This window comes from Saccopteryx bilineata, chromosome 1, assembly GCF_036850765.1.
Source record: "Saccopteryx bilineata isolate mSacBil1 chromosome 1, mSacBil1_pri_phased_curated, whole genome shotgun sequence".
Lineage (NCBI taxonomy): Eukaryota > Metazoa > Chordata > Mammalia > Chiroptera > Emballonuridae > Saccopteryx > Saccopteryx bilineata.
The window spans coordinates 155,803,842-155,829,027 of record NC_089490.1 but is presented as its reverse complement, the minus strand read 5'-3'; the positions used below and the strand labels follow the sequence as shown (position 1 = coordinate 155,829,027).

Below are 25,186 nucleotides of genomic sequence, written 5' to 3'. Positions count from 1 at the left end.
TCTGAAATTAGTGTCACTGGGCTGAGACCAAAGTGTCACAGGGCCGTGCTCCCTCTGAAGGTTCCAGAGGAGGGTCGTTCTTACCTCTCCCAGCTTCTGGAGGCCCAGGTGTCCCTTGGTTTATGGCTGCATCATCACAATCCCTGCCTCTGTTGTCACATGTCCATATTCTCTGTGTGTCCAATCTCCCTCTGCCTTCTTTTAAGGACAATTATGACTGCATTTAGAGGCCACCAGGATCAATTCTCCATCACAAAATCCTTAATCACACTGGCAAAGCCTTGGCCCTAGCAGGTAGCCCACTGACAGGTTCAGGGATTCAGGACCTGATACCTCTGGGGGCCATTGTCCAGCCAACCACATCTTTTCAGGATAAATGCATGTACTTACAGACATGCCCCCATGGGGACCAGCAGCAGAGAAGTCTCAATGGGAGCAATATACTTCTAGGAGCTGGGGAGAGAGAAGGAGGCTGCAGCAGCAAGCAATGGTGCTACTGTCTTTCTGGAGGACATCTCAAAAAGATGAGAAGCTCCCATTTGGGCTGCAGAACTAGATAGTAGTAATGATTACACAATGCTAAGAATGTTCTAAATATTAATGAGTTGCCCACTTAAAAAAGATTAAAATAGTAGACTTGAAAAAAAAAATAAAATCACCAGGAGTCAGCCTCCACCAGCTCAGCCTGGCATGGGGGATCCCACCCCAACAACGCCCCCTTCCCTTCCCAGAGGCAGCAGTGCTGTGGCCGACCGCATGCAGGGATCCGGACTGAGGCTGGTAATCACCAAAAACAACCGAAGAGGCTCTCTAGGCAGCACCCACTGTGACAGCAAAACTTGCAGCCACACAGAGAGGGTGGCCAAACCAGTTTGTCTCATGTCCCAGCCAGCAGTACACATGCAGGACTCACTGGGGGCTCAGAAAGTTCCTGACAGTGTGAGGTGCAGCTCCTCAAGGGAGCACCTCAAGTCAGGTGGCATTTGAGAAGAAAGGTTAGGCTGGGCCTAATATGACACAGAGCAAACCACAGTGTCAACTCCTAAAAGTCAGGACAATATGCAGGTGGAGAGTAGGTGGAGAAGAGGTAGGGGAGGACTGAGGCGGAAAAAAACTGAAACGCAAGAGTGAGATCTGATTCAGCAAAGGTTCTGCCCCCACATGACCTTCCCCGGTACAAAATAGAAACACTACGCCTCGCACGCGCAGGCCTGCAAACCAAAATGACACACGGGCCAGGGAGGCCTCTGCGCACATACATGGGAGGGCGCAGATATCCCATCAGATGCAGATGGCCTGGCCTCAACTATGGGAACTGAGGGTACAGTACACAACGATCTGCATGTGACACAGTCTATAATCTGGAGACAGGCAGCTGGCTCACATGTCCCCAGATGCAGACACACCTGTGCCATCTTGAATGTCCCAGGGTCATGAGGCAGGAACCCTGGTAGAGCTCCAACTGCTTCTGTCAGACATCCTGGACCAAGGCACTCAGGCTCCTTCAGCAGTTCCTGCTCCTACAAAGAGCTTGGAGGGAGAGTCCCAAAGTCTCCCCTGGGGTGGACAGAGCGCAGGAAGGACACAGTGGCCCTGGGGCCTCCCAGCCAGTTCCAAGGCCTCTATCAGATGCCTGCCGGCCTGTGGACACAACCCAGATCTGTGTGCTTGCTCCTAAGCCATACCTCCTTCTGCCTCCTTTGTTTTTTAAATTAAGGTGAGATTTGAAGAAAATAAAATGAATCATTTTAAAGTAAACATGTCAGTAGCATTGATTGCATTCACAATGGTGTGCAATCATTACCTCTATCTACTTCCACAACATTCCCAGTAACCCACTTTATGTCTCTGAGGATTTGCCAGTTCTAGACATTTCACATAAATAGGATCACACACTGTGGCCTTATGTGTCTGGCTTTTCTCACTGAGCACAGTGTTTACAAGGTTCATCCATGTTGTAGCAGATGTTAGTGTTTCACTCCTTTTCATGGCTGAGTTATATTCCAGAGTATGGATAGACTACATTGTGTTTATCCATTCATCTACTTTAGTGCATTTGGTTGTTCCCACCTTAGGGCTACTGTGAATTGTGCTGCTATGAACATATGTACATATGTGTATGTTAGAGCATCTCTTCAACTTTGTAAGAACATACCCAGGGGTGGAATTGCTGGGTCACATGATTCACCTTTGCACCCCAAAATGGTCCAGATCAGGCTTCCCACTCTGCACCTCTACCGTGAACTTTTCTGAAACATAACTGCTCACAAGTGGCAGGTGTGTGTGTCTCTGACAGGTATCTTCACACCCTGCAATGATGGGGAATGAGGAATGGTGGGTCTCTCAGGGCAGGGGGTGGTGTCAGCTGATCGAGGAACTCAGCTTGGTAAGAGAACAGGGGAAGACACTGAAAAACCCAAAGGTCAAGATAAATAATATTTTAATACATTAAGTGCAAAAAATAATCAAAACAAAGTATTCCACCACAAAACAAACATTGGCATTTAAAACCAAGGCAGGATTGGTAACAGTGCAGTATTGGAGATCCATACTGCAGCCCTGGCCCAACAGGAAGTACTAGTAGGACTAATCCTGTCTTGATTTAAAATTTTGCAACTTGGTTCATTGTGGATTTTCTCACTGGTTTTGGATTTTCAATGGAAGTTATAATGTTACATTAAAATGTTTTACTTTGACAAATCAAATTAGAATAAATTATATTAAATAAGTAACATGAACTCAAATCAATTACTTTTTAATTTTATACTAAAATATTATTTATCTTGATCACTGAGGTATTTGGTGCCTCTTAGATTTTGTGCCAGTGCCTCTCTCACCAACTGCTGGCCCTGGCACTGTAATTTGGGATCCCAGTATCTTTCTGAGGGATACTAGCTAGGGATCCTCAGGCTCCCTTCTCTGAGCCATGGTTTGACCATTTCTAGAATACCAGGTGTACAGAGCAGCTGGTAGGTTCTAGTAATGCTTGCCCAGACTGTCCTAGTGCACAGCATCCAGAAGGGTCCCACCTGTTAATATTGGCCAGGCTGCCAGGACCTGGAAGGGGCTGGCACAGCCCAGAATGACTGAGAGGGAACAGGGTACAAACTATGGTTCTGTGTTTGTTTTCTATTGGTTCAGAGGTGGAGGGAGTGAGCAGTGGCTGGTGTTATTTTCTGAGGCCCAATTTCGCTGTCAACAAAACAGGGGTGATGATAAAGCCCTCATTGCTGGCGTTTCTGGGAGGATAAAAATGCTGGGCAAACGGCAGCTTTGGAATAAAGCCAGACCCTTCTCCATCTGGACCTTCCAGGGCCTTTAGAATGAACTTCCCAAAGGTGTGGGCTCAGGGCAGGTGGTCCCCAAGACTTGCAGCGGATGTGCTATGCTGTCGATGGTTAATGTCCCTCTAGATACTTCTGAAGAGTCCTGGAATGGGGAGGGGAAAGACAAGGAGGCCCCTGGCCCCTACCCAAGCCAGCAGACCCTCCCTCTGGGGACATTCTGCCATGCTGCCACCCTACGAGGCTTCGAGGAAGCACACCAGCACTTTTAGAAAATTATTTGTTCTGAAGATGGCATCAGCCCTGCCTGGCCCTGAGCCGTTCTTGTAAGTGCAGCCAGGCCAGGCCTGTGTCCATCCTGGCACCCAGTTCCCCTTCTTCTTCAGGCCCAGTGGTATTCTGGCTCTCAGAAAGCAAGGCAGGAGGTGCCACCTGGTGCTCGCTGGTTCACACCTCGGACCCCACAGGGCAGGCGTCCAATGTCTGATGCTAGGGGTCAAATTGCATCCCTGCCGCATAATCGTACATTGAAGTCCTAACCCCCAGGACCTCAGAATGTGACCTTATTTGGAAATAGGGTCTTTGCAGGTATAATTAGTTAGGATGAGGTCATACTTTGAAGTAGGGTGGCCCTAACCCAATATGACTGTTGTCATTATAAAAAGGGGAAATTTGTACATAGACATGCACACAAGGTAATAGATGGCTATGTATGTGACAACAGAGGCAGAGGTGATGTGTCTACCAGCCAAGGAACACCAAAGATTGCCAGTGACCACCATAAGCTAGGAGAGACATGGAACAGATTCTCCTTCACTGCCCCAGAAGGAAGCAGCCCCTCAGACACATTGATCTCAGACTCTGGCTTTCAGAGCTGAGAGAGAACAAACTTCCGTAGCTTTAGCCCGTCAGTGTACGGTACTCTGCCATGGCCACCCTAGCATACCTACACTGGGTTAATACAATGGAATGGCCTTTAGAGCCCAGAGCCACAGACTGCCTGTCCTGGAATGTTCCAGTGGGGCACTGCCAGTGTCCATACCCAAAGCCTCGGAGGCTCCTATGGTTGAATCAAGACATAACACTTCATCACTAATCATTAGAGAAATGCAAATTAAAACCACAATGAGATATCACCTCACACCAGCCAGAATGGCTCTCAACAACAAAACAATACAGAGTAAGTGCTGGCGAGGATGTGGAGAAAAGGGAACCCTCCTGCACTGCTGGTGGGAATGCAGACTGGTGCAGCCACTGTGGAAAACAGTACGGAGATTCCTCAAAAAACTGAAAATCGCCCTGGCCGGTTGGCTCAGCGGTAGAGCCTCGGCCTGGCGTGCGGGGGACCCGGGTTCGATTCCCGGCCAGGGCACATAGGAGAAGCGCCCATTTGCTTCTCCACCCTCCCCCCCTCCTTCCTCTCTGTCTCTCTCTTCCCCTCCCGCAGCCAAGGCTCCATTGGAGCAAAGATGGCCTGGGTGCTGGGGATGGCTCCTTGGCCTCTGCCCCAGGCGCTAGAGTGGCTCTGGTCGCAGCAGAGCGACGCCCCGGAGGGGCAGAGCTTCGCCCCTGGTGGGCATGCCTGGTGGATCCCGGTCGGGCGCATGCGGGAGTCTGTCTGACTGTCTCTCCCCGTTTCCAGCTTCAGGAAAAAAAAACAAAACAAAAAAAAACCGAAAAAAAAACACACACAAAAAACCCTGAAAATCGAACTGCCTTTTGACCCAGCTATCCCACTTTTAGGAATATACCCCAAGAACACCATAGAATGGCTCCAAAGGAGAAATGCACCCCCATGTTTGTGGCAGCATTGTTCACAATAGCGAAGACCTGGAAACAGCCCAAGTGTCCGTCAGAGGACGAGTGGATTAAAAAGCTTTGGTACATATATACTATGGAATACTACTCAGCCATAAGAAATGATGACATCGGCCTGACCAGGTGGTGGCGCAGTGGATAGAGCGTCGGACTGGGATGCGGAAGGACCCAGGTTCGAGACCCCGAGGTGGCCAGCTTGAGCGCGGGCTCATATGGCTTGAGCAAAGAGCTCACCAGCTTGGACCCAAGGTCGCTGGCTCCAGCAGGGGGTTACTCGGTCTGCTGAAGGCCCGCGGTCAAGGCACATGTGAAAAAGCAATCAATGAACAACTAAGAAGTCGCAACGCGCAACGAGAAACTGATGATTGATGCTTCTCATCTCTCTCCGTTCCTGTCTGTCTGTCCCTGTCTATCTCTGCCTCTGTAAAAATTAAAAAAAAAAAAAAAAAAAAAAAAAAAGAAATGATGACATCGGATCATTTACAACAACATGGATGGACCTTGATAACATTATACTGAGCGAAATAAGTAAACCAGAAAAAACTAAGAACTATATGATTCCATACATAGATGGGACATAAAAATGAGACTCAGAGACATGAACAAGAATGTGATAGCAACAATGGTGGGGGTGTGGGGGGAGGGGGGGCGAGGAAGGAGAGAGGGGGTGGGGGAGGGGAGGGGCACAAAGAAAACCAGATGGAAGGTGACAGAAGACAATTTGACTTTGGGGGAGGGGTATACAGCACAAACAAATGTCAAAATAATCTGGAGATGTTTTCTCTCAACATATGTACCCTGATTTATCAATGTCACTGCATAAATTTAATCTAAAAAAAAAAGACATAACACTTCAGGAAAAGCACCTCACAAGGGTCTCACCCACAGGAGGTGGGCTTGGACAGCCTAAGTAAACATGACAAAACCAGCTTTAACTTTTGCAAGATGCTGCACCATTTCAGAAGAGCTGGCAGCAAGGCAGGGCAGGGCATGCCGCTCTCAGGCCAGGTCTGGTTTCGGTGCAACCGAAGGTGCAGATACCTGTCTTCTGAACATTCAACCTGACTCTTAGTTCCCAAAAGGCCGCAAAGGGAAGAAATTCAAGGCCAGGCACAGAACAGGCAGCTGGGGCTGGCTAAGGGACAGCTGGCAGAAAGGCATTGACTGGCTGAGCTGGTCACAACGGCCTGGCCAGAGACCTGCATTTCGCACTTGTTTGTTCAGGCTGCCAGATGAGTCCCCTTTCCCTGCCTGCTTTCCGAGAAGCAGTGCTCCCTCCCCAATGCTGTGTCCGGGCTGCCCCCACCCAGACCCTTACGAAGCCACTTAGTTGAGTGATCGGCCTCTGGCGAGACAGCCTCGAACATGCACAGTGGGAAATGATGACCGAGAATGAGGATCGCGAATGTCTCCACGCAGACTGACTTCAGGAGAGAGGAATTCCGCCGGCGGGTGTCTAGACTGCGGTGTTTCTGGGACACTGGAACTGGGAGCCAGAAACGTCACCCACTGGGAGGGATTGCTGCCACCTGGTGGCTGTGGCTGGAAGGGCCGCGGGGCCTGGTCCCAGCAACATGTCAGGTGGACTCCAGGTGTTGGGGTATTACAGTGAACAACTCGAAGGGGAGTCTTGGCCCTCCTGGAGCCTGTGACCTGGTGGGGAAGGCCTTGCAAAACCTGCATTTGTTTAGGGTGAGACCCCTGTGGGTCAGAGGATTCTATGGCATTCCCCAACAATCTTACTACTGAAGTCCTAGAAGGCTGCACATATTTAAATAAAAACACTGACTGAGAGCCTTGGCTGAATAGCTTAGTTGGTTAGAGCATCGTCCTGAAGTGCAGAGGTTGCCAGTCCAATCCCTGGTCAAGGCACATACAGTAACAGCTCAATGTTACTGCCTTTCTCTCTCCCTTTCTCTCTCGCTGAACAATGAATAAAAATTAAAACAAAAACACTGAATGAGAGAAAAGAAGAGGTGATTCACAGATGCTGGGGTCACCCTGATTTACATAATCTCTCAAATATTTATTCCACTGTCTACTGTGAGCGGGATCAAATTCAATATTTTTCCAAATAATTAACACAGGGTTTCTTCCTTGGCACTGGGCCAGGTCTCTCAGTGTGGGGCCTTCCTAGGCACTGTCAGGTGCTGAACAGCAGCCCTGGCCCCCATCTACTCAATGCTAAGAGCTCCCCTGTTATGGCGACTACAGATTTTCCCAGACAGCACTCAATGAATTGTACCAGGTTAGAAACACTGGCCATAGGTAATTATTATTTTTCTTACTGGAGCCAGATGTCCTATCTTGCTAAGCAGATACCTGTAGCACCCTTAGAGAGCCTCTTCCCACCTGTGAGGAGCCTCCCCCTTCAGGGTTGGGGTAAGGCCACACTTGAGGTGCTGGGGGACCTGGGAGGACAGGAATGAGGGCTGGAGTATACCCATCTACTTGGGCAATAAGGTAGCAGTGGGAGGGGAGGCAGTGTCCAAGTGGATGGACGGTCCGAAAGCAGGGAGGCCCCTCGGAGAGGGGTGGAGCAGCGAGGTATCTGCTAGTTCAAAGGGGGGCAGAGCTGCACTCAGCTAGGAGGGGTAACCCTCTCATTGCAAAATTCTGTTTCTGAATTCATTTTCATGGCCTTTAAGCAAAACCCATTCCCCTCTGCCTTCAACTGGCTGCTGGATCACATAGGGACTTTTGCCTGCCTGGGGACCCCTCCTCCATACACTTACATGGAAAATTATGTTTCACAACTATGTCAGTGTAAAGTTGGGTAAAACCAGGCTAGAATTGTGATTATATACCGTATTTCTCCATTTATTAGACTCTCCCATGTATATGACACACCTTAATTTTGAAGCCCAAAATTTGAAGGAAAAAAAAAAGTATTACATAAAGTTATTGAGCTCGAGTTTTACTCATCATAAAATTCATACAGGCCCTGGCCGGTTTGCTCAGTGGTAGAGTGTCGGTCTGGCGTGCAGAAGTCCCGGGTTCGATTCCCGGCCAGGGCACACAGGAGAGGCGCCCATCTGCTTCTCCACCCCTCCCCCTCTCCTTCCTCTCTGTCTCTCTCTTCCCCTCCCGCAGCCAAGGCTCCATTGGAGCAAAAGATGGCCCGGGTGCTGGGGATGGCTCCTTGGCCTCTGCCCCAGGCGCTAGAGTGGCTCTGGTTGCGACAGAGCTACGCCCCAGATGGGCAAAACATCGCCCCCTGGTGGGCGTGCCGGGTGGATCCTGGTCCAGTGCATGCAGGAGTCTGACTGCCTCCCCATTTCCAGCTTCAGAAAAATACAAAAACAAACAAACAAAAATTCATACAACTTCTCATCACTGTCAAACTGCCATCCATTAGCTTGACCTCATCTGTGTCTGATGACAAATCACTGTCTTCAACAATGAGTGCAAAAACAAGTGCGAAAAAGTAGGAAATGGAAGTAAAAAAAAAATCTACAACCACTGTATAGATGCATTCAGTTTTTAGACCCCAAATTTTTTGAAACAATGTGCATCTTATACATGGGGAAATACGGTAGTCATAATATAGTATTAATTTTTGTTCACTAATTTTAAAAGAAGTTAAAATTAATTACTAACACTGGATAGGCCAATAAAAGTCTCCCTGGGCCCTGGTCACTGGGCCTCCTGTGAAGAATGGGTGCAGCCATTCTGCCAAAATGATGTTGGCTGCAACTTCACTTCTCACGGAGGCCTCATTCTCTCTGGCCCAAGCTGGGTCAGCCCAGCTGTGACACACCCAGGCATTCCTGGACATCTTCGTTTTGAAGTCTGGGACTCTACGCCCAGATCCTTCTCAGCCCTGGGTGACTGTGCTCCCAGGGACACTAGCTGATGTCTGGGCACATCTTTGTGGTTGTCACAACTGGGGGTGTTCCTGGCATCAAATGGGAGGGGGCCAAGGATGCTGCTCAGCACCCCACAGTGCTCAGGACAGCCCCAAAGAAAGTTACCAGGACCCAACATCAGCAGTGCTGAGTGGAGGATCCTTGTCTGTTCCAATAAACTCAGATCCTGAGGCTTGTGAATTGTTTCCTGAATTAAAAGACTTGCATCAGACATTCAGAGTTCGCCTGGCAACTGCTGAAAGCTGCAGTCACAGCGACATCTAAAGGAGTAGTACCCACAACACAAAAAACTGCGTGAGGAAGCAAGTCCCCTGGATCCCCCCCACCCCAGAGCTCCGCAGGAGGTGGGTCTACCCATTTGTGATGGAACCATGTGTCCCACAGTGGAAGAGGCCACTGCAGCCCAGAGACCAAGTTTGGGAGCTGACTCAGCTTGAGACGTTGAGGGAGATTGAGGAGACAGTACTACAGTGCAGCCTGAACAAGGTCACATGATAAGCTATTACGGGTTTCCCAGGGGTATTGGACATTACAAACCAATATTCATGTAGTTAAGGCAGGGTCCCCCTTGGCACTGCTGCTATCGTGGCCAGTCATTCTACATGAAGCTGTCCTGGGCACTGTGGGGTGCTAAGCAGCATCTCTGGCCCCCACCCACTCAATGCCAGGGGGCACACCCAGTCACGACTCCCACAGATGCCCCCAAACAACATCCAGTGTCCCCCGAGGGCAAAATCAGCCCTGAGACTCTCCTGCCTTGCTCCAATGACAGAAACGACTTTAGAAGCAGCTGCTCAGACCCATCAACCAGTGACCTGTGTTTGCCCAGGCAGGACATGGAGTGGAGACTACGAAGGTCGATTTCCTGGGCTGGTGTTGTTGGAGCTCTCAGCACAGAGGTTGAGATCTCGGGTCACCCAATCCCTGGAAAGCACAGTTCTCTCTGCCAAGAAATCTAGCAGAGGAGCACTGGGTTTTGTTCCTGGCATGGCAGCTGCACAGCTATGCCTGACCCCAGGCTATTCCTGGCAGGTGGGGCAGAAAGGGTAGGGAGGGACCCAGCTGCACCCAGGAGGACAGAACTCCACAGCCTCTGCCCTTGCCTCTCCCTCATACAGCCTGGACTAGAAAAGGACATGAGGGGGGCACCAACACACTCTGCCCCAGGGAACAATGACAATGTCTAGGACAGTGATGGGCAATCTTTTGAGCTTGATGTATCAAAATTTGCCAAAAAACTGAGCATAACTAGGGTGGTGTGTCACTTCGAGGAAAGAAAACACATAATTTTGCGATATTTATAGTTTAAATTAAAAAATGTATAATTGTAATATATGACTGTATTTAATAAACCAAAAGCTAATTATTTAACTTACCTGCTTAGTGACTTCTTTGTTCATCTGTCAGTCGGTTTCTTTTGTTGGTCTTGATATTATTTAACTTATGTGGGGTGCCGTGAACTAAGTAAGATAAGTGAGGGGTGGGAGAATTCTTTAACCTGCCTATTAGTGATTTTTTTGTTGCTGAATTTCATTGGCTAAATCTTCAATTGAAGGTTGGTATTTTGTGCACTTCAAGCCCAAGCAAGCTCTACTAACTTCATTTGGCAATCTGTTTCTTTTGTTGGTTTTGATATTATTTAACGCTGAGAATAAGGTCTCACAAAAGTACGTAGAGGGAAAAAATTGTGAGTAAAGCCATTGTTATATTTTTCAGGGTTCTAAAAGTGTTTGGTAATCAGTTCCAGGCACTCCAAATTTTCTGTTCGTAGTGGCACTCATCTTGATTCTCCAAGCGGCACCTTTCCAGATTCTCAAGCTTTGACCTCAAGTCGACAAACACCTGAGCCCAGATGCTGTCTTGAAATTCTGCAAGTTGCATCTTATGTAAATTAAGATGGCTGCTGCTATTTCTAATGGCGGAAACGGCACCCATAGCACAGACCCATAGCACAGGCCCTCGCCTCTCCCAGCCTCCTCCTCACTTATCTCAGTAATGATGGTCAATTAGAAATCCACGACACCCCAGAACAGTAGATTGGATGATGGTTGCTATGGTTATGTGGCTGCTGGTAATGGCGATCACACAGCCCTCAGAGATGCATCCCCCACGGCATTCCACTGCTCCCTGCTCCGCAGGCCAGAAGTGAGGTCAAAGATCCCCTTAACGGCCTAACCGGAAGTCCCAGAACTAGACGCTCTGTGCCGGAGTTCTGTTGTTTTGGCCTCCAGACCTCCAGCACAGAGTGTCTACACTACAGCAAATGTTTTATCCTCGGCTACTGCACCTGGCTGTGCAGGAGCCAAGGATGAAACGTCCTTCTTGGCATGCGGCCCCATACTTCTCTGGTATGCGGCCGCATGCGGCCGTGTGTCATCAAAAATGGATAAGCATGTCAGTGCTGACACACATGTCATAGGTTCGCCATCATGGTCTAGGAATATCTGTGGTTGTCACGATAGGGGTGCTCCTGGCATCAAGTGGATGGGGGCAAGGGATGCTGTTCAACACCCCATAGTACCCAGGTTGGCCCTCACAGAGAATGACCCGGCCCTGATGTCAGCAGTGCCGAGGGGACATACTCTGTTATCTGGGGGGAAAATGAGTCTGATTGTTGCTCACAGTAGACAACAGAACAAACCGTTGATGGGTAGACGGTATAAATCGGGGTGACCCTAGTGTATGTAAGTTATTTCCCCTCTCAGGTCGTGTATGCCATCTGCAAATCAGACACATTGCCTATGAAGGGGAAAGAAACTGAAGACCCAAAGCAAGCAGGGACAGGGCAGGGAGTGGGCCAGGCCGGCTGAGGGGCCCTAGGTTTCTGTTAGGCACAGGAATGAACACAAGGCCCAGAGGCCCTGTGCTCTCCCCACAGGTCTGCAGGCAGAGCACTATTTCCCAACCTTTTTCCAGCCGGCCCAGTTTAACACACAAACCAGCGAAGTAAACATGGATGGGTGCCAAGAACAGCCACTTGGCCTTGCAGCAGGAGGACGACGAAGCCTGGCCTGGGTGGGATGGCCCTGTAGAGGGAGGGGAGCTCCTCATGCCCACTGCCCAGCCAGAGCCCTCCCCTCTCTGGCCTTAGCAGCAGAGCTGACACAGCCGCCCTGTCCCTGGGGGCTTCCTGCGTGGGGGGCTCATGTAGGTGCCCAGTGCAGTGCAGAAGGCCCACCCTTGGTTTAATGTACTGCTCTCACCATCCAGAATCTGGGTAATTTCTGAGTAAGAGGCCCAGTTCCCATTTTGCATCAGGCCCTGAAGACTACATAGTTGGTCCCTCAGAACAGATGCAAGTTTCTGAGGCCTCCTGGCTCTAAGCCCCATGTGGACACAACTGCTCAAGATGGGCAGGCGGGGAAGGCCAGAGGCAGGAGCATTTGAATTTTCAAGTAGAAAGCAACGTGGAGGCACAGCTGAGTTCAAGGCCTGTTTTAAACCCAAGTGTCGCCTGACCTGTGGTGGCGCAGTGGATAAAGCGTCGACCTGGAAATGCTGAGGTCGCTGGTTCGAAACCCTGGGCTAGCCTGGTCAAGGCACATATGGAAGTTGATGCTTCCTGCTCCTCCCCCCTGTCTCTCTCTCCTCTCTCTCTCTCTCTCTCTGTCTCTCTCTCTCTCTCCCTCTCTCTCTCCTCTCTAAAATGAATAAATAAAATAAAAAATAAAAAATAAAAAAAAACCCAAGTGTCCCCTGTGAGTAGGAATTGGACTCAGTAGTTTTTCCAAATAATTAACACAGGGTCTCCTCCTTGGCACTGCTGACATTGGTGCCACATCATTCTCTGTGGGGGCCATCCTGGGCACTGTGGATGCTGAGCAGCATCTCTGACCTCATGCCACCCACTTGATGCCAGGAGCAGCCCTAGTTGTGACAATCACAGATGCCCCCAGACATTGTCCCATGTCCCCTGGGGACAGAATCACCCCTGAATTAGTGGTTTCCAGGGGCGGGAGAGTGGCTACTACTAATGGGGAAGGAGTATCTTTTGGGGGCAATAAAATGTTCTGGAATTCAAGCAATGGTTGCACAGCTAAGTAAATGTACTAAAGCCACTGACATGTATACTTTAAAGCAGGGGGTCTCAAACTCGCGGCCTGCAATAAACTGCATGTACGATTGTGCTTGTTGTACTGATTTTTTTTTGTTTTCAACTGCAGTGAGAAAAGTGTTGTGTAACAGTTGCCTTTTGTAGACCTAGTGTGGCCCGCTGAACGGCTGTGATCTTGCTCTGCGGCCCACATGCTGAGTTGAGTTTGAGACCCCTGCTTTAAAGGATGAATTGTATGGTGTGAATTCTATCTCAATAGAGCTATTATTTAAAAAAAAAAATTTTTTTTAATTTGAAGAAGAAAAAAGAGCCAGTTCTGAAACACAGCCTCCCATCTGCGGAGCACAAAGCCTAATTTTCCACGTTCAATTATATAAGCCTTTGACCTCTTAAAGGAACCACATTTCTAGTCTTAATGGGAAGCATTTGATACCTTCCTCTTTATGCCCTTACTCTTTACTCATTTCATTTAGCCTCTTCTGTGCAGAAGAAACCCTGAACCCTCCTCATGTAAGCCACTTTATCAAGGCAAAATAAGACCATGTGACCTTGCTGGCCCACTGCTTCTGTCCCTTGCCCTGTTACTAGCAGGAATGGGAAGCAGGCCTCCAGGCTAGGGTGGGTTAGTAGAAAACTGTTCTGGAAATGTCCAACTTACTACTAGTGAGCCCCCCTCCCCAAATTCACTTTCTCCCTGAGCTATCAGCTGCCTGGACTTATCAGATTCAGGAAAATGAGGAGAATTGTGCACCAATGTAAGAAAATTATCTAATAAAAAGCTTGTTTTTAAAAAGAGCTTCTTGCCTGACCTGTGGTGGCACAGTGGATAAAACATCAGCCTGGAATGCTGAGGTCACCGGTTCAAAACCCTGGGTTTGCCCAGTCAAGGCACATATAGAAGCAACTACGAGTTGATGCTTCCCTCTCTTCCCCTCTTTTCTCTTTCTCCTCTCTCTAAAATCAATAAATAAAATCTTATAAAGATAAACAGATAGAGTTCTTTAAATGAAAACAAACAGGTTTTAGGTTTAAAAAGAAAAGAAAAAGAAAAAAGAGCCAACACGCTCTTAGCAGTGCTTTGGCTGCAGGGCGCTATCAGTTTCGTCTCTGCATGCCAGATCTCCCACTTGCTGCTCCACCTTGCAATCCCCACACAGTCATGCATGCCCTCACCTCATCCCTCACTACAGCCCAGAGTGGGGCCCACCCTCCAGGAAACTGTCATCTCACAGGGTCACTCAAGACACAAGACCAACACGACATAAAAGAAGGACAGGCCCTGGCCAGTTGGCTCAGTGGTAGAGCATCGGCCCAGTGTGTAGATGCCCTGGGTTGGATTTCCAGTGAAGGCACACAGGAGAATCGACTGTTCGCCTCTCTACCCCTCCCCTCTCCTTTCTCTCTCCCTTTCTATCTCTCTCCTCCCCTCCCACAGCCATGACTTAGTTGGAGCAAGTTGGCCCTGGGCGCTGAGGATGGCTCCATGGCCTTGTCTTAGGCGCTAAAGTAGTTAGACTGCTGAACAACGAAGCAATGCCCAGATGGGCAGAGCACTGCCTGGTAGGGGCCTTGCTGGGTGGATCCTGGTCGGACACATGCAGGAGTCTGTCTCTCTGCCTCCCTGCTTCTCACTTAAGGAAAAAAAAAAAGGACAAAAGTCAGAACTGTTTCCCATTGAAGCAAATTAGAAAGATCTCAGGCAAGCCTGGCCTGTGGTGGTGCAGTAGATAGAGCATCGACCTGGGACACTGAGGTCCCCAGTTTGAAATCTCGAGGTCGATGGTTTGAGCACAGGCTTGCCAGCTTGTGAATCACAGACATGATCCCAAGGTCACTAGTTTGAGCTTGAAGGTCGCTGTCCTGAAACCCAAGGTTGCTGGCTTGAGCCCAAGGTCGCTGGCTTGAGCAAGGGGTCACTGGCTCGACTTAAGCCCCTCAGTCAAGGCACATATGAGAAGCAATCAATGAACAACTAAAAATGACACAACTACGAGTTGATGCTTCTCATCTCTTCCTCTCTAAAAAAAAGAAAGAAAGAAAGAAAAAAACTATCTCAGGCCAGAATGCACCACCATTTTCAAGCAATGAAAGGCAAAAAGATTTCAAGGAACCATCCCAGCTGCTGGTAGGCTTCTGGGGCCAAGTCACCAGCCACACTGGGGAACTCTAGGGTTGTCCCTGTGCTATTAGCATTCTTGGCTGGGCAGCTGGCCTTGTGTACAGAACTGACTTATGGGGTGGAAATGCTGGTTCCACTCAAGGCTATTCTGTGACCTTGGCTAATCTCCCCCAGCCTGAGTTTCCACTTTCATTTATAAAAGGGGTAAAGGCTCCCCTGACTACACAGTGACCTTTCTGGAGGCCAGAGATTACATCTCAGCTAAATGACTTGCCCACGGTTTGCACAAGCAGGGGACCCCAATTCATGGTGCTTTTATATTTGCTAAAGGGCCCCTCTCCGGGGTTACTCATCCCCCTTCCTGTTAGCACACCCTTCCGAGTCTCTTACTGAGAACTGAGTTCAACCCACCTTCCTCATAGTGGGTTAAATCCCCTCAAATTCATGTCTACCTGGAACCTCAGAAGGTGACTAGTATGAACTGAATTGTGTACTCCCAAATTCAAGACTTCTGACCCCCAGAATCTCAGAATGTGACTGTATCTGGAGATGGAGTCTTTAACAGGTGATTAAGGTAAAATGAGATCATTAGGGCGGGCCCTAATCTAACATGACTAGTGTCCTTTTAAGCAGGTATGCAGGAACTCACAGAGGGAAGATGAAGATACAAAGAAGATGGCCGTCTGCATGCCAAGAAGAGAGGCCTCAGGAGGAATCAGCCCTGCTGACACCTTGATCTCAAAATTCCAGCCTCTAGCACCTGGAGAAAATTTATCTCTGTTGCTGGAGCTGCCTGGTCTGTGGTGCTTTATTATGGCAGCCGTGGCAGACTATTACAGCGACCTTATTTGGAATGGCATTCTCGCTGTATACCATTAGTACCTTCTGAGTTTTTCTGCCATGTCATATTTACTTATGCAAATGTATTTTTTTTTCTTCCTAGAGGTGTGTGGGTCCAACTGAGGATGGATAAGGCGGAAGCCACCTCATAGCCCAGGTCCCTGATTCTGTGGCTCACACTAAGGGGAAGACAGGTGATCCACAGGCTGGACTTGAGGTATCAAATCAGAACCCGAGATGCTTCATTCCTGAATTAAAAGTGGGGTCTCAAACACGTAAGTACACACCTATGTTCATAACAGCATTATTTACAATAGCCAAAAGGTGGAAATAACCCAAGTATTCACTGAAAGATAGTGGATAAACACAATGTGGTCCATCCACACACTGGAATATTCTTCAGCCTTAAAAAGAAAGGACATTCTGACATCTGCTACTAAGGTGGATGAACCTTGAGGACACTATGCTCAGTGAAATAAGCCAGATACAGAAGGACAAATGCTGTGTGATTCCCCTCATAGGAGGTCTTTAGAGTCAAATCCAAAGGCAGAAAGTAGATGGTGGGTGCCGGGGGCTGGGAGAGGGGAAGAGCTGGGGAGTTAGTGTTTAATGGGCACAGAGTGTCAGTTTGGGATGAGGAGAAAGTCCTGGAGATGGATGGCGGCGATGGCCGCACAATACTCTGAGTGTGCTGATGCCACTGAGCTGTGCACTGAAAATGGTTCAGATGGCAAATTTCATGTTAGGTGTATCTTACCACAACAGAAAAAAAAAGAAAAAGAAAAGCTGCTCTAGATGCCCCTTGTTTTCGTGTGTGGAACAGCGCAGCCTGTGAGTAAACACGGCAGCCCCAGCAGCCTCACAACTTGGTTACCATCCCCAGCCGGCATCTCTGCCCAGCTGCCCCCAGGAGGCAGCTGAGCACGTCTCAGTGTTCTGGGAAGGAAAGGGATTTGCCACCCTTTCCTGATAATTCCCAGGGAGGGGTGAGCGGGCGGGAGGCAAGGAAGCCAGCCCCCCGGCTCTCCATCCCCTGGGTGTTTACTGAACTTGCAGAGGTCCACACCGCAGGCAGGCCGTGCTGTTCCTGCCCAGGAACAGGAAAACAAGGTCAGCTCGGGACACAGAGCCACCGCCTGCTGCAGTCCTTCCTGGTGTACTCCTGCGGATCACTCCCAGGGGGATGGGCGCTGGGCTGGGGACACGTTCTATCCCTGCAACTCACTTCTCTCTTGCCCTCGATCAAAGGTAAGAATGCTGAAACAGGGGTTCAGGGCTTGCCACCAACATGTTGTATGCTGGAGTCACTCACTGATTCCCAGCATTCCCATAGAGACCAAAGAGGCCAGATGACCTCCAGTATCTTTGGGAAGAAGAAAGGTAGAGTAACAGGGGAAGGGTGTGGGGATAAGTACTGTAGAATTGATGGTGTCCTCTAGTCCCTACAACAACCCTGGGCATCAGAGACAGTTATCACCCCAATTTTACCAAATGGAAATGGCAGGAGGAGGTGCCTACCTGAGCGGGGGGTCTGAGCTGAGAGATAGCTAGGTGAGTGCTACTTCCTGGGCCTGGCTCCAGCAACCACAGGTACCCCAAGATGAGTAAGGCCAGCGGCTGTGTAAACAGCCCTGAGACCTGCTGGGACCTGCGCCCACCCTCACCTCAAGGTGCCTTCAGTTGCCTAATCTGTAAAACAAGGAGGTCAGGAGTGGGGCTCCCTTCTGCCCTTGGGATAAGCACTGTCTCTACCTGTGGGCTCCTTGCCCCCTCTCCCACCTTGCACTTCAGGTCCTGGAACCAGACTCTGCTCCTGTGTCACCCGGAGGATCCACCTACCCTCGTCAGCTCCAAGACATTATCAACCTCAACTCAGATGCAACTTTCCTCCAGGAAGGCCTCTCTAAGGTCCTGGACAAAGCACCACCAGGTGAGCACCTACTCTAACTCAGGCAGTGTTGTTACCAGGGTCTCTTGGCCAGGGTCTCACCCAGGGTGATCCTGCCCCAAGGGGACACTGGATGATAAGTGGGGACATCTGTGGTTGTCACACTAGGGTGCTCCTGGTATCCAGATGGTGGGAGCCAGGGATGCTGCTCAACACCCCACAGTGCCCAGGAAGCTCTCCCCTACCCCACCCGAGAGTAACCAGCTCCAATTGGAAGCAGGAGACCTGGTAATGTTTGGCCGGGGGCACTGGTAGGTGTGGTCCCAGCTCTGAGTCCCCGTTGTCCCTTCTCTTCCTGCCCACCCTGTGTGCCCTTTCTCACACCTGCAGCCAAGGTGGCATAAACCCCCACCCAGACCCGACTGGCTGGCCCTCCTGCTGCCCTGGCTTTGGCAGTCTCACGGGTGAGAGGATGCCTGGTTCCAGGAGCTGGCCTCTCGTCTGAGCTGGGCGCTGAATCAGCCAGGATATTAGTCAGGGTGCCAGGGAATAGTATGTTGAATTCCAGGAGGCTCATGAGCTCAGACCTCAGCTCCTCGATGACTCAGCCAGGAAAGCCCCATGTGATCATTACTCTTTTTCGGGATACGACAATTATGTCCTTGAGGTTCTGTTCACTTTCCCCAGTGTGTCACTGGTCCTGCTGACAGGCTCACATCTCTGTTCAGAAAGCCAGGTGAGGATTTGTTCCTTCTCTCACTCACTCACCAAACATACAGCAGGAGCTGGACAAGACACCTGGCCATAAGGAGCCAGATCCCTGGTCTGGGCTTGGTGACACTCAACTGATTTGAATATCACAAAACAGTTACCATGTGGCTCTGGGCAAGTTACTTAGCCTGTCTCTGCTACCATTTTCTCATTCAGAAAATAAAGATGCTCTAATTTGCAGGGTTGTGGTGGGTTTTAGAATGAGTGTGTCTGAAGGCAACACAGTACATATATCAGTCACCTACTGCTACATAACAAGTTGTCACAAACATAGAGGTTTAAAACAACACCCATTTGTCATCTCACAGTTTCTGTGTTAGGAAATGGGGCACAACTTAACTGGGCCCTCTATTCAGGGTCCTAGAAGCCTGAAATCAAGGGGACTGGCCAGGCAGAGTTCCCATCTAGAACTCAGGGTCCCTTCCAAGCTCATTCGAGTGGTTGGCAGAATCCATTTGCCTGCAGCTGTAGGACTGGGCCCCCATTTTCTTGCTGGCTGTAGCGTGCCGTTGCTCTCAGCTCTTAGAGGACACATTACCTCCTCCAGGGGCTGCTCACAATGTGTTGGTTTGCTTTCCTCGAGGCCAGTTAGGAAGCCTTGCTACTGCTCTGATGTCTGTCTCTCCCATTCTCTCTTTTTTTTATTTATTGTGGTAAAAAACATGTAACATAAAACCACTTTTACCAATTTTATGTGTACGGCTCAGTAGTGTTAAGTATATTTACACATACAAGTAAGAAGCACTCTCTCCATTTTATGTGTGGTGATCCTGCACACTCATAACTCAGGCAAAGCCCAGTCCGCACATGGGATAAACAGTGGGGACCTCTGCACAATCGTGGTTCCCATGCTAATTTCCTGGTCTCATGCTATGGTTATGTGAGGTGCCACCACTGGGGGATGCTGGGGGACGGGTGCTTAGGATCTCCTAAACAATTTTTGCAATTTCCTTTGTTATTATTTCAAAATAGTGGTTTAAAAAAAAATAAGGTGAGATTGAGTGACGTCACGGAAATGGCGCCGTGAGAAGCGCGACCGACAGCTCTCCCCTAAATCACAACAAATTTAGCAACTAGAAACAGAAAAATTTATCCTCGGAGCATTCCGGAGTTCCACACAAACTGAAAGCAAAAGGACTGTTATCACTTGAATCTGAGAGACGAGGGTGTGGAGGAAGCTACCGCAGCGACGCTCATTCAAGCCGCCAGGGAGTGCGCCTGCGGAGAGTCAGCCCATATACTTGGGAACCGCAAGCCGCCGCGAGCGGCCGACCGCGAGCCGCCGCGAGCCCCCCCCCCAGCTGCCGCGAACCCCCGCGAACCGCCACCGCGAGCTGCCGCGAGCCCCCGCGAACCGCCACCGCGAGCGGCCGCCACGAGCCCCCGCGCGCGCGCGCGCCCGGTCCGGTTGAGCACCGCTGACGTTCCCAGCGGCCCGCACACTGCGAGTGGGGGTCGCCGGCCACCAGTGTCCGGAGCGCGCCATTCGCGCGCGTGCCTTGGGCATTCCACGCGCCCAGGGCGCCCTACTGGCCCGCACACCCAGGGGGCTCCATTATCCTGCACCTGGTGCAGTCCAGCCTCCAGCGGCGGGGCGAGCGGGAGAGGCTTGGGAGATTCTCTCCGTGGGCGGGGCACCTCACCCAGCCATTCAAGCTAACAATCAAGCGTTGGGGGAGGGGCGCGTGCAGGCAGCCTAAAATACCTTCGGAAACACAGCTGCGACCCAATCACTGAAATTAGCTTAACCCATAAAATCTGCGCACCCTCGGTTCTAATTGATAAGATCTCTCTCAGTTCAGCGATCCAAGACAAGAGGCGTGATATTTTTTAGTGCCTCTCCGTAAAGGGGCGGGGGCAACTTCTGATTGATAGAGCCTCCATATTCAGGGATAAACGCTAACAAGAAGGACTTGGCAGATAATAAGGTCTATACTACACTAGTCGTAAGCAGAGACTAGTGCCTCTTCTTTCCTGCAAAAACAGGCTACAAAGTGTGGAAAGCCTGGGTTGAGAGGTCCAACTAAATGATAGGCGCTGAACAGTCACCTTGACAACAATTGACTCCCACCCCCGCCTGATTACACTGGAGGCCCTGACTCTCAGAACCTTTCCCAAAGCCTTGCACTGAGTGGGGATAGAGTGGGGATTTCCCAGCTCTTTGAGCCTCTTACTCCCCAGGTAGAAGCAGTTGCAGCCTTATAGCTGGATCACCAGGCTGCTAATTCAGAAAGGGGGGACTAGGAGAGAGAATCCAGGAAAGCAAACTCTCTCATCGTTGGACCCTGCAAACGCCAACAAGCCTTTACTTCCAGCAAGACTAAAGCCAATTATATGACATTGCCATAGAATCCCATCAACTGCAAATCCCTACCTAAGAGTGACACAGGGGCAGAGCCTGGGGTACAGAGTCACCGACTAGGAAGAGGGAGAGAAAAGAAAAAGGAAGAAGTTAACCTCTCAAAATCAAGAAAAACCCACAGACTTTACAACTTGATCCATTAATTTTTTGTTGTTGTTGTTGTTGTTTGTTTCTTCTATCTTTTTGCCTTTATTTCCTCCACCTCGGTCCTTCTATTCTCTGCCCATCTTATGCTTCCCCTTTCTTTTTTTTTTTTTTTTTTTTTTTTTTTTTTACAGAGGCAGAGATAGACAGGGACAGACAGACAGGAACGGAGAGAGATGAGAAGCATCAATCATCAGTTTCTCGTTGCAAGTTGCGACTTCTTAGTTGTTCATTGATTGCTTTCTCACATGTGCCTTGACCATGGGCCTTCAGCAGACCGAGTAACCCCCTGCTGGGGCCAGCGACCTTGGGTCCAAGCTGGTGAGCTCTTTGCTCAAGCCAGATGAGCCCGCGCTCAAGCTGGCGACCTCGGGGTCTCGAACCTGGGTCCTTCCGCATCCCAGTCTGACGCTTCTTCCCCTTTCTTGAACTACACTACCCATGAGTGTTGCATTTTATTTTTCTTCTTCATCCTCACCCTCCTTTAAGGTTATACTCCAAAACACTTAACTCTCACTCTCTCCTCTTTTGTTTTTTTTTGTCTTGCTTTATTTTGTTTTTTTCTCCTCCTATTTTATTTCTTCCTTCGTTTTTCTCTTTTTCTTATTTTTTCCTTTCTATTCGTTTTTTCTTTTCTCATTTTACTTTCCTCCCATATAATCCTCAATCACGAACAAATTAGTTAATTTGGGACTCAAGGCTTTTTTTTGGCTTTATTTCTCTTTTTTGCTTTTGTTTTTATTTTTTTTTCTCTTGTTTGTTTATTTTTGTGGCATTTTGGGTCCTCCCAATCCAAGGTCTCCATTGTATTTAGTCTTCGCTCCACTTAATACAACAGATTTTTACTTATTAATTTTATTTTTTCTTCTTTATTATTCTTTTTTGGTCCTTTTTTCTGATTCCCTCTTATCCCTCTCATTATATCTCTTAGTTGACCATCACTTACAAGCAAATCATCTTATGCTTGTCTAAGATTTTCTTCTTCTTTTTTTATTTTTTTGCATTTAGTAGATCCCTACTCCCTTTTTTTGCCCCTTGAACTCTTCACCCCAAATCAGGCCCTCCATTATAGGCACGATATTTCCCTGAGGAGGGGAGAGGAGGGAAAGAGAAGAGAGAAAAAAAGGGGGAAATAATAATTATTACTGGTTTTTTTTTGTGGGGTGTTTTACCCTTTTTTTTTTTTTTTTTTTTCTTTTTTTTCTTTTTACTCCTTATTAACTCTAATTAGTGCTATCAATAAGACCACCCTCAGATGCCGATAAGAAAGAGGAAATCGAATATTATGGATACAAAAGAAAGAGAGGTAACACAAATAGATGTGGAAAAATCTATGGAGAAAAGACTTAACATATTGGAAGCCTTGGAGCTAAATGACAGAGAATTTAAAATAGAAATCTTAAAAATACTCAGAGATATACAAGAAAACACAGAAAGGCAATATAGGGAGATCAGAAAACAGCTCAATGAACACAAAGAATATATTACCAAGGAAATTGAAACTATAAAAACAAATCAAACAGAAATGAAAAACTCAATTCACGAGCTGAAAAACGAGTTAACAAGCTTAGCTAACAGAACAGCCCAGATTGAAGATAGGATTAGTGAAATAGAAGACAAACAACTTGAGGCACAACAGAGAGAAGAAGAAAGAGACTCAAAAATAATAAAAAATGAGAAAGCCCTACAGGAATTGTCTGACTCCATCAGAAAGAATAACATAAGAATAATAGGTATATCAGAGGAAGAAGAGAAAGAAAATGGAATGGAGAATATACTCAAACAAATAATAGACGAGAACTTCCCAAGCCTGTGGAAGGAACTAAAGCCTCAAATTCAAGAAGCAAACAGAACACCAAGTTTTCTTAACCCCAACAAACCCACTCCAAGGCACATCATAATAAAGATGACACAAACCAATGACAAAGAAAAAATTCTCAAGGCAGCCAGGGAAAAGAAGAGTACAACATATAAAGGAAGGCCTATTAGATTATCATCAGATTTCTCAGCAGAAACTCTACAAGCTAGAAGAGAGTGGACCCCAATATTTAAAGCCCTGAAAGAGAGGAACTTTCAGCCAAGAATACTATACCCATCAAAGCTATCCTTCAAGTATGAAGGAGATATAAAAACATTCACAAATACAGAAAAGATGAGAGAATTTATCAACAGAAAGCCCCCACTCCAGGAAATACTAAGGGGGGTTTTCCAACCAGATTCAAAGAACAAAAGAAAACAACACCACAAGTAACAGCTCCACCAAGAACACAATAAAACCAAACTTAAACTGTGACAACAAAGGAAAAAAAGGGGGGAGAGGATGGAGATTAACAGTGGCAAAGGATGATGAAGTGCAGAAATACTTATAAGATAGGGTACTACAATGAATATGGTAGGTACCCTTTTCATTACTTAATGGTAACCACCCTTAAAAAAACCACCACAAAAACACTTGACTTAAAAAAGGTAGCAACAGAGGAAAGAAGTATGGAACACAAACAAACAAAAACAAATGATAGAAAAACAAAAGAGAAGAATCAAACTAGATACAAAACTAACAGAAAGCAATTTATAAAATGGCAGTAGGGAACCCACAAGTGTCAATAATTACAGTAAATGTAAATGGATTAAACTTACCAATAAAAAGACACAGAGTAGCAGAATGGATTAAAAAAGAAAATCCAACTATATGCTGCCTACAAGAAACACATCTAAGCAACAAGGATAAAAACAAATTCAAAGTGAAAGGCTGGAAAACAATACTCCAAGCGAACAACACCCAAAAAAAAGCAGGTGTAGCAATACTCATATCTAATAATGCTGACTACAAGACAGAAAAAGTACTCAGAGACAAAAATGGTCATTTCATAATGATTAAGGGGAAGTTGAATCAAGAAGACATAACAATCCTTAATATATATGCACCAAACCAAGGAGCACCAAAATAAATAAGACAGCTACTTATTGACCTTAAAACAAAAACTAACAAAAATACAATCATACTTGGAGACCTCAATACACCGCTGACGGCTCTAGATCGGTCATCCAAACAGAGAATCAATAAAGATATAGTGGCCTTAAACGAAATACTAGAACACCTGGATATGATAGACATCTACAGGACACTTCATCCCAAAGCGACAGAGTATACATTTTTCTCTAGTGTACATGGAACATTCTCAAGAATTGACCATATGTTGGGCCACAAAGACAATATCAGCAAATTTAGAAAAATTGAAATTGTACCAAGCATATTTTCTGATCATAAAGCCTTGAAACTAGAATTCAACTGCAAAAAAGAGGGGGAAAAACCCACAAAAATGTGGAAACTAAACAACATACTTCTAAAAAATGAATGGGTCAAAGAAGAAATAAGTGCAGAAATCAAAAGATTTATACAGACAAATGAAAATGAAAATACGACATATCAGAATCTCTGGGATGCAGCAAAAGCAGTAATAAGAGGAAAGTTCATATCACTTCAGGCCTATATGAACAAACAAGAGAGAGCCGAAGTAAACCACTTAACTTCACACCTTAAGGAACTAGAAAAAGAAGAACAAAGACAACCCAAAACCAGCCGAAGAAAGGAGATAATAAAAATCAGAGCAGAAATAAATGAAATAGAGAACAGAAAAACTATAGAAAAAATCAATAAAACAAGGAGCTGGTTCTTTGAAAAGATCAACAAAATTGACAAACCCTTGGCAAGACTCACCAAGGAAAAAAGACACAGGACTCAAATAAATAAAATCCAAAATGAAAGAGGAGAGATCACCACAGACATCATAGAAATACAAAGAATTATTGTAGAATACTATGAAAAATTATATGCCACCAAATACAACAATCTAGAAGAAATGGATAAATTCCTAGAACAATACAACCTTCCTAGACTGAGTCATGAAGAAGCAGAAAGCCTAAACAGACCAATCAGCAGGGAGGAAATAGAAAAAACTATTAAAAATCTCCCCAAAAATAAAAGTCCAGGCCCAGACGGTTATACTAGTGAATTCTATCAAACATTCAAAGAAGAC

At 47.5% G+C, this 25,186-nt stretch overlaps 1 protein-coding gene and 1 long non-coding RNA gene across 5 annotated transcripts in view; one reads left to right on the top strand and one right to left on the bottom strand.

Moving 5' to 3' along the window:
- The window catches only part of GNG7 (G protein subunit gamma 7), a 153,261-nt gene that overhangs the window by 76,874 nt on the left and 51,201 nt on the right, over positions 1-25,186 (bottom strand). The window lies entirely within an intron of this gene.
- On the top strand, positions 17,095-18,180 carry LOC136320206 (uncharacterized). 2 transcript variants are annotated; one of them, XR_010728276.1, is made up of 3 exons: positions 17,095-17,232; positions 17,776-17,914; positions 18,041-18,180. It is a non-coding gene; the product is annotated as an uncharacterized lncRNA (long non-coding RNA). The 2 variants fall into 2 exon arrangements; XR_010728277.1 differs by lacking the exon at positions 17,095-17,232 and adding an exon at positions 17,255-17,364.